The 7,789-nt window shown below is 42.0% G+C and overlaps 2 pseudogenes; both read left to right on the top strand.

Moving 5' to 3' along the window:
- The first annotated feature begins 2,208 nt into the window (after positions 1–2,208).
- On the top strand, positions 2,209–2,742 carry LOC114681799 (annotated as a pseudogene).
- A 379-nt stretch (positions 2,743–3,121) lies between these two features.
- On the top strand, positions 3,122–4,032 carry LOC114681798 (annotated as a pseudogene).
- The last annotated feature ends 3,757 nt before the right edge of the window (positions 4,033–7,789 follow it).

Genomic DNA, 7,789 nt, shown 5'->3' with positions numbered 1-7,789 from the left:
AGTTTTTTGTTTTTGAGAGACAGAGAGACAGAGAGCATCAAGTTGGGTGGGTAGAGAAATGGGAAGGACCTGGAGGAGGGGAAAGATGATCAAATATATTAAAATAATAATAATAATAATGCCAGTAATAATAATATATAGAAACACTTTGCTTGTGGAAACAAAGAAGATTATTGAAATAAAACGTATAGTATTCAAACTAGACTAAACTATTGGGAATCAATTTTCAAAAAGTGGGGAAAATGGGAAATGTGGAAATACTTATCAAAAAAAATATAGAATTTTTTTCAAGTATGAAAAAATAGCCAAAAAGAATGATAAATGAGTATCTAGGAAATGGGATTAGATACATGTTGTTATACTTGTAGTTCTAACCATTGAATAAATGTGAAAATATTGAAACTGGTAAAAGCTGCATTTCTGTTAACTTGCTGGATTCTTTTTATTTTAATGTTTGCAGAAAATATTTTCTACTTTTATTTAACGGAGATGTAACAGGACAATACTTAATCATTTAAATTGTTGAAAGACTCTTAATATTCTTTCAAAAAGAAATTTTTGAGTATATGAATCACACTGGCCTAATACAATACAGATTAGCCCGAATCATTCTAACAAATCCTTAAATTGAGGACATGATCCACCACACCTATTCCTTACTATAAAGATTTTTCAGCCTAGACTGGTCCAGGGCTCCAGTTATTGTTTGGATTCAGTATGTAACTGAGACAATGAGTCCTCCTATGTGTCTAGATCCTCACCTATCTATTGCCAAAACTGATCAGAAGTTGGATATATGTATTGAGCATCATCTGGTCCTTGGGCTGCAGTTGTGGTGGGACCTGGAGCTTCCACAGAGGCTGGCTCTTCATCCATTGATGGGTCAATCTGGACTTCAGCTAATGTGGGTAGACCAAAGTCAGGAGCTCCAGCTGTGGTGGGAACTGGAGTTTTGACTGAGGCTGGCCCTTCAGCCATTGCTGGATCAGGCTGAACTTCAACTACTGTGGGTTGACCAGGGTCAGGAGCTGCAACTTCAAGGGAGTCCTCTTGGGGAATACACCCAGCATCCTCTATGTCTTGATCGTCATGGAGAGAAGCTTCCAGGCTGGGGTTGAGTTTGGGAATGGAGGCCACAGTAGATATGCCTGGAGACTTGGACTCTACCTTGTCAGAGGTAAGGACAGATAAGGGACAATGGGAATGGGTGAACCCAGAAACATCTTTTGAGCTTCCACTTGACTCTAGCGGTCCTTTTTCAATGTTTTGCTGATTCTTCTGTTGTCCTTAGCATGTTTATTCTTGAACCAGGTCTGGATTTCACACTTGGTCACATTCATCCTTTGTGCCAGTGCCTCACATTGCTCCGCACTTGGACGACTGTTCTGATCAAAATACTTTTGGAGGAGGAGCTTTTATTCCTCAGAGTACACAGTGTGTTCCTCCCGTTGAATCTTTGTAGGCTTAGGACGGACTTCCTGGTCACCATAGTTATCTGAAGGCACCATAAGACCTAGAGAACCCCCACAACCAGAACTCACAGAAGAACTTGAGGGCATCTGGTCACTAGGGCACACTGATACAGTTTCCGGTGTTGGGAGATCTGGTTGCCTTGGGATACTTGGTATCATTGATGGTCCAGGGGTTACTTGGGGGCCTAGGCTCCTTTTAGGATATGAATGCCATTGGAAACTTGATTGCATTGGTGTTCCTGAAGGTAATGGGGGACTTTGATACATTTGGTAATTGAGTTGGCTTACAGATGATAGATGATTTTGGAGCCTTAATTGCATTGGAATTCCTGGGTACATTAGGGGATTTTGAGACGTTTGCAGACTTGAGTTGCTTATAGGCTCTTGAGGAATCTGGATAGCTCTTTTCAGAGGTGCAAATGAAGGCAGTTTGAAATCTGGATGCGAGGGAGGAACTTGGGGAATATGCAGCCTTAAGTTTCTAGAAATTTCTGGGTCTTCCAAAAAATACTGCACTGGTGGACATGAAAACATACTGGGAAATGATCCTCTTGGAGTAAGTTCATGTGCTGAAGAACCCTGGATGTCAGCTGGCTCTCCCATCTTGACCAGATCCTTGCTGGTGGTACAACTTGCTGGATTCTTAATATCACCTTCAAATATTTACAGAAGAGAACACATCAACTCACATGTATTATTTTTCTCCAGGATGAGAGGATTTAGAAGACATTTAGACATGAGGAACCACACATTGGTGACAACATTCATTCTTCTTCTCTTCTTGGACAGAAGACACAATGTGGAAAATTGTAACGTTCTTTTTCCTATTTATAACTTATCTGCTGAGCGTCACTGGAAACCTTATCATTATCCTTCTGAATCTGCTGGATTCCCACCTCAAAACACCCATGTATTTCTTCCTTCAGAAGTTTTCCTTCCCAGAAATCTCACTGACATCTATCTGCATCCCTAGATTCCTGGTCAGCATAGTGACCAAGGATAAAACTATTTCCATTGAGGCCTGCTTCACACAATTATTTGCTGGCCTTATCTTCGGGATAGCACAGTTTTTCTTGCTGGCTATCATGTCCTATGACCGCTACATGGCCATTTGTAAATCCCTTCATTACACAGCCATCATGAACACCAGAGTCTGTACTGGCTATTTGGCACTTGCTGATTAATTGCTTTGTTGGTAATCTGCCCTGGAGTCATTGTAAGTCTGGGTTTGGAATTCTGCGATGCTATTATTGAACACTTTATCTATTGAACACTTTATCTGCAACGACTCTCTTCTATCCTCTCCTCTCCTCTCCTCTCATCCCCTCCCCTCCCCTCCCTTCCTTTCCTCTCCCTGTTCTAAGCTACCCTGCCTGTGCTGGGAACTGAACCCAGGACCTCTGCAATAGCACTAAGTGCTCTTAACCCCTGAGCTATTTCTCTTCTCTCTTCAGCCCAGATGTCTCCTATTGATTCTCTCTGCCTGACAGACACACCCATCCTTTCTCTGCCTAGCTATTGGCCCTTCAGCTCTTAACCCATTAGGTGCTTAGGCCGGAAGAGCCAAACAGATGCAACACAGCTTTACATAATTAAACACACATCCTGGCATCATTGCACAAATGCAGCATCAACAAAGGTAACAGACTTTAACAGATGCACCAGAGATTCAAATCTGTGTTTTCCTATTCTTCCTCCTCACATACATTCTCAGCATTATAGGAAATCTCACCTTCATCATCCTCACATTGCTGGATTCCCACCTCCAGACACCCATGTACTTCTTCCTCAGGAAATTCTCCTTCCTGGAAATCTCCTTCACATCCACTTTTACTCCTCAAATGCTCGTCAGCATCTCTACAGGAATTAAGACCATCAGCTTTGCTGACTGCTTCACTCAGTACTTCTTTGCCATCTTCTTTGGAGCCACTGAATTCTGCCTTCTGACTGCCATGTCCTATGACCGCTATGTGGCCATCTGCAAACCCCTGCACTACACCACCATCATGAACAACAAGGTCTGCACCCTACTGGTCCTCTGCTCTTGGCTGAGTGGCTTCCTAATCATCTTATTCCCAATCATCTTGACCAGTCAGCTGGACTTCTGTGCATCCATGTGCTCAATCATTATTACTGTGACTATGGGCCCCTCATAGAAATAGCTTGCTCAGACACACGGATGTTGGAACGCTTTGACTTTCTCTTAGCAGTGGTGACCTTGATAGTCACCCTTGTGCTGGTGATTCTCTCCTACACTCGCATCATCAGGACCATTCTGAAGATCCCTTCTGCACAGCAGAGGAAGAAGGCCTTTTCCACATGTTCCTCCCACATGGTTGTCATCTCCCTCTCTTATGGAAGCTGCATCTTCTTGTACATAAAGCCTTCAGCAACAGAAGGAGTTGCCTTCAATAAGGGTATGGCTGTGCTTAATAACTCAGTTGCCCCTTTACTGAACCCATTCATCTACACTCTAAGGAATAAGCAAGTAAAACAAGCTTCCAATGATGTGGTCAGAAAAAATAATGCATCTTTATTCGTTTTAGTGGCCTCAAAATAAATGGAAATGTTGGGTGACATCCAGGCTATGCCTCCTCTTTGTTGAAGTGAATTCTCAGGAAAGCTTGGTGTGAGCTGGTGTCCACAGTCTGTTTCAAACCAGTTCAAGAATTTCTGTTATCTACCTTTAAAGAATGAAAGAGGGGGGCTGGAGAGATGGCCCAGAGGTTAAGAGCACTGGCTGCTCTTACAGAAGTCCTGAGTTCAATTCCCAGCAACCACATGGTGGCTCAGAACCACCTGTAATGAGATCTAGTTCCCTCTTCTGGCTGCAGGTATACATGCAGGCAGAACACTGTGTACATAACAAATAAATAAATCTTTAAAAAAAAGGAATGAAAGAATGTGGTATTCCCCCAAATATTGTGCATGCTAATAAACTTATCTGGGGTCAGAGACAGAGCAGCCACAATATTAAACATAAAGGATAGGCAGTGGTAGCACATGCCTTTAATCCTAGAATTTCAGAGGCAGAAATCCATGTGTTCAAGGATACAGACAGGCATGGTGACTCATCATGCCTTTAATCCCAGAAAGCAAGCCTTTAATCCCAGGGAGTGGTGGTAGAAAGCAGAAAGGTATATAAGGTGTGAGGACCAGAAACTAGAAGTATTTGGCTGGTTAAGTATTTGGCCTGGTTAAGCATTTTGGCCTGGTTAAGAATTTGGCCGGTTAAGCATTCAGCCTTTTGAGCAGCAATTCAGCTGAGACCCATTCTGGATGAGGACTCAGATGTCTCCAGTCTGAGGAAACAAGACCAGCTGAGGATCCGGTGAGGTGAGGTAGCTGTGGCTTATTCTGACTCTCTGATCTTAGAGTGTGCAACCCAATAACTGGCCTCAGGTTTGATTTTATTAATAAGAACTTTTAAGATTCATGATACGGACTTCCCTTCTGGTCCAGAGGTGAGTACCCGGGTCCAACCCGGACCCCATCCCTGGGTACCAGCCACTCCGGGAAGACCTGCCCAACTTGGCACCAGGTTCTGGCCACCGGACAGCTCCCCTTCTAGCCCCACCGGGAGGGATCCCCTTTTCCAAGCCCCCCCCCGCCCCCCGGCATCCCCTGCAATCTCCGCGCCCTGCCCCCACGCCCATCTGCCCGCGACTCCAGCCACTTCCTGAGACTTAGAGACCGGCCCCCAGCTCCCAGCCTGTCCCCGATTGCCATTCTGGACCAGAGCCTGCCCCGGACTTCCCTTCTGGACCAGAGAGTTGGACAAGAGAACTCCCTTTTGGACAAGAGAGAGAGTCTTCCTGAATCTGTCAGCTCTTTCTGAAACAAGTACACTGATAAGACCAAGAAGGAACCACAAGGAGATGGGCAGACGTCAAGGCAGAAGTACATACAGCAAAATGAAGAGCAATACAGCATCACCAGAACCTAGCCCGCCTCCAACATCTAGACCTGAACACCAAAAATTGGAAGAAGCAGAAGAAAGTAGCCTTATGAGTAACTTCATGAAGAAGGTAGAGGCTTGTGTAGAGCAAAAGACAAGAAAATTGGAAGAATGCTATAAACAACTAGAGGAAAGGGCAAACAAATTAGAAGAAAACAATAAAGCCCTCCAAGAAAATAATAAAGTCCTGGAAGAAAACATTAAAGTCCTGGAAGAAAACAATAAAGCACTGAAAGAAAATCATGAAAAAGCAATGAAACAAACAAAGGAAACAGTCCAAGAACTGAAAAAGGAAATTGAAAAAATAAAGAAGACACAAACAGAGGGAATGCTGGAAATAGAAACCCTGAGTAAAAGATCAGGAACTTCGGATGCAAGTATAACCAACAGAATGCAAGAGGTGGAAGAGAGGATTTCTGGCATTGAAGATACAGTAGAAGAAATAGTTTCATCAGTCGAAGGAAACACTAAAGCCAACAAAGTCATGACCAAAATGTCCAAGAAATCTGGGACACCATGAAAAGACCAAACCTACGAATTATAGGGATAGAAGAAGGTGAAGAATACCAACTCAAAGGCACAGAAAATATATTCAACAAAATTATAGAAGAAAACTTTCCCAACTTAAAGAAGGAAATGCCTATGAAGATACAAGAAGCCTATAGAACACCAAACAGACTAGACCCCCCAAAAAAGTCCCCTCGACACATAATAATTAAACAACTAAATGTACAGAATAAAGAGAGAATATTAAGAGCAGCCAAGGAAAAAGGCCAAGTGACCTATAAAGGTAAACCCATCAGAATAACACCCGATTTCTCAATGGAGACTTTGAAAGCCAGAAGGACCTGGACAGATGTAATGCAGACACTAAGAAACCATGGATGTCAGCCCAGACTAATATACCCAGCAAAACTTTCAATCATCATAGACGGAAGGAACAAGACATTCGAAGACAAAGCCAGATTTAAACAATACCTATCCACAAACCCAGCCCTACAGAAAGCACTAGATGGAAAATTCCAACTGAAGGAAGTCAGATACACACTCGAAAACACAGGCAATAGATAAAGCCACAACAGTAAACCCCAAAGAAGGGAAGTACACACACACTACCACCAAAAATGACAGGGATGAACAATCACTGGTCGTTAATATCCCTTAATATCAACGGACTTAATTCACTTATAAAAAGACATAGACTTACAGAATGGATACGAAAGCAGAACCCAACTTTCTGCTGCATACAAGAAACACATCTCAAAATCAAAGACAGACACTACCTAAGAATAAAAGGCTGGGAAAAGACTTTCCAATCAAATGGTCTTAAGAAACAAGCAGGGGTAGCTATACTGCTATCCAACAAAATAGACTTCAAACTAAAATCAATCAAAAGAGATAAAGAAGGACATTACATCCTCATCACAGGAAAGATCCACCAAGATGAAGTTTCAATTCTGAACATTTATGCCCCAAACACAAGGGCACCCACATATGTAAAAGAAACATTACTAAAGCTTAAACCACATATAAAACCCCACACATTAATAGTGGGAGATCTCAACACCCCACTTTCACCACTGGACAGATCTCCCAAATCGAAACTTAACAGAGAAATAAAGGACTTAACTGATGTCATGACCCAATTGGACCTAATAGATATCTACAGAACATTCCATCCTAACAAGAAAGAATATACCTTCTTCTCAGCACCCCATGGAACTTTCTCTAAAATCGACCACATACTTGGCCACAAAGCAAATCTCAACAGATACAAAACAATTAGAATAACCTCCTGTGTTCTATCAGACCACCATGGTTTAAAGTTAGATCTCAACAACAACAAAAACTACAGAAAACCTACAATCTCATGGAAACTGAATAATGCTCAACTAAATCACCAATGGGTTAAGGAAGAAATAAAGAAAGATATTAAAGACTTCCTAGAGATCAATGAAAATGAAGACACCACATACCCAAACTTATGGGACACTATGAAAGCAGTGCTAAGAGGGAAATTCATAGCACTAAATGCACACATAAAGAAGTGGGAGAAATCTCACACTAGTGACTTAACAGCACACCTGAAAGCTCTAGAACAAGAAGAAGCAAAGTCTCCCAGGAAGAATAGACGCCAGGAAATTATCAAAGTGAGAGGGGAAATTAATAAATTAGAAACTAAGAGAATAATACAAAAAATTAATGAAACAAAGAGTTGGTTCTTTGAAAAAATCAACAAGATAGAAAAGCCCTTATCCAAACTAACCAAAAGACAGAGAGAGAGAATCCAAATCAACAAAATCAGAAATGAAAAGGGGGACATAACAACAGACATTGAGGAAATCCAGAGAATTATAAG

The sequence above is a fragment of the Peromyscus leucopus genome, chromosome 18 (assembly GCF_004664715.2).
Source record: "Peromyscus leucopus breed LL Stock chromosome 18, UCI_PerLeu_2.1, whole genome shotgun sequence".
In the NCBI taxonomy this organism is placed as follows: Eukaryota; Metazoa; Chordata; class Mammalia; order Rodentia; family Cricetidae; genus Peromyscus; species Peromyscus leucopus.
Note: the sequence above shows the minus strand (reverse complement) of the source record. Positions and strands in the feature narration are given on the sequence as shown.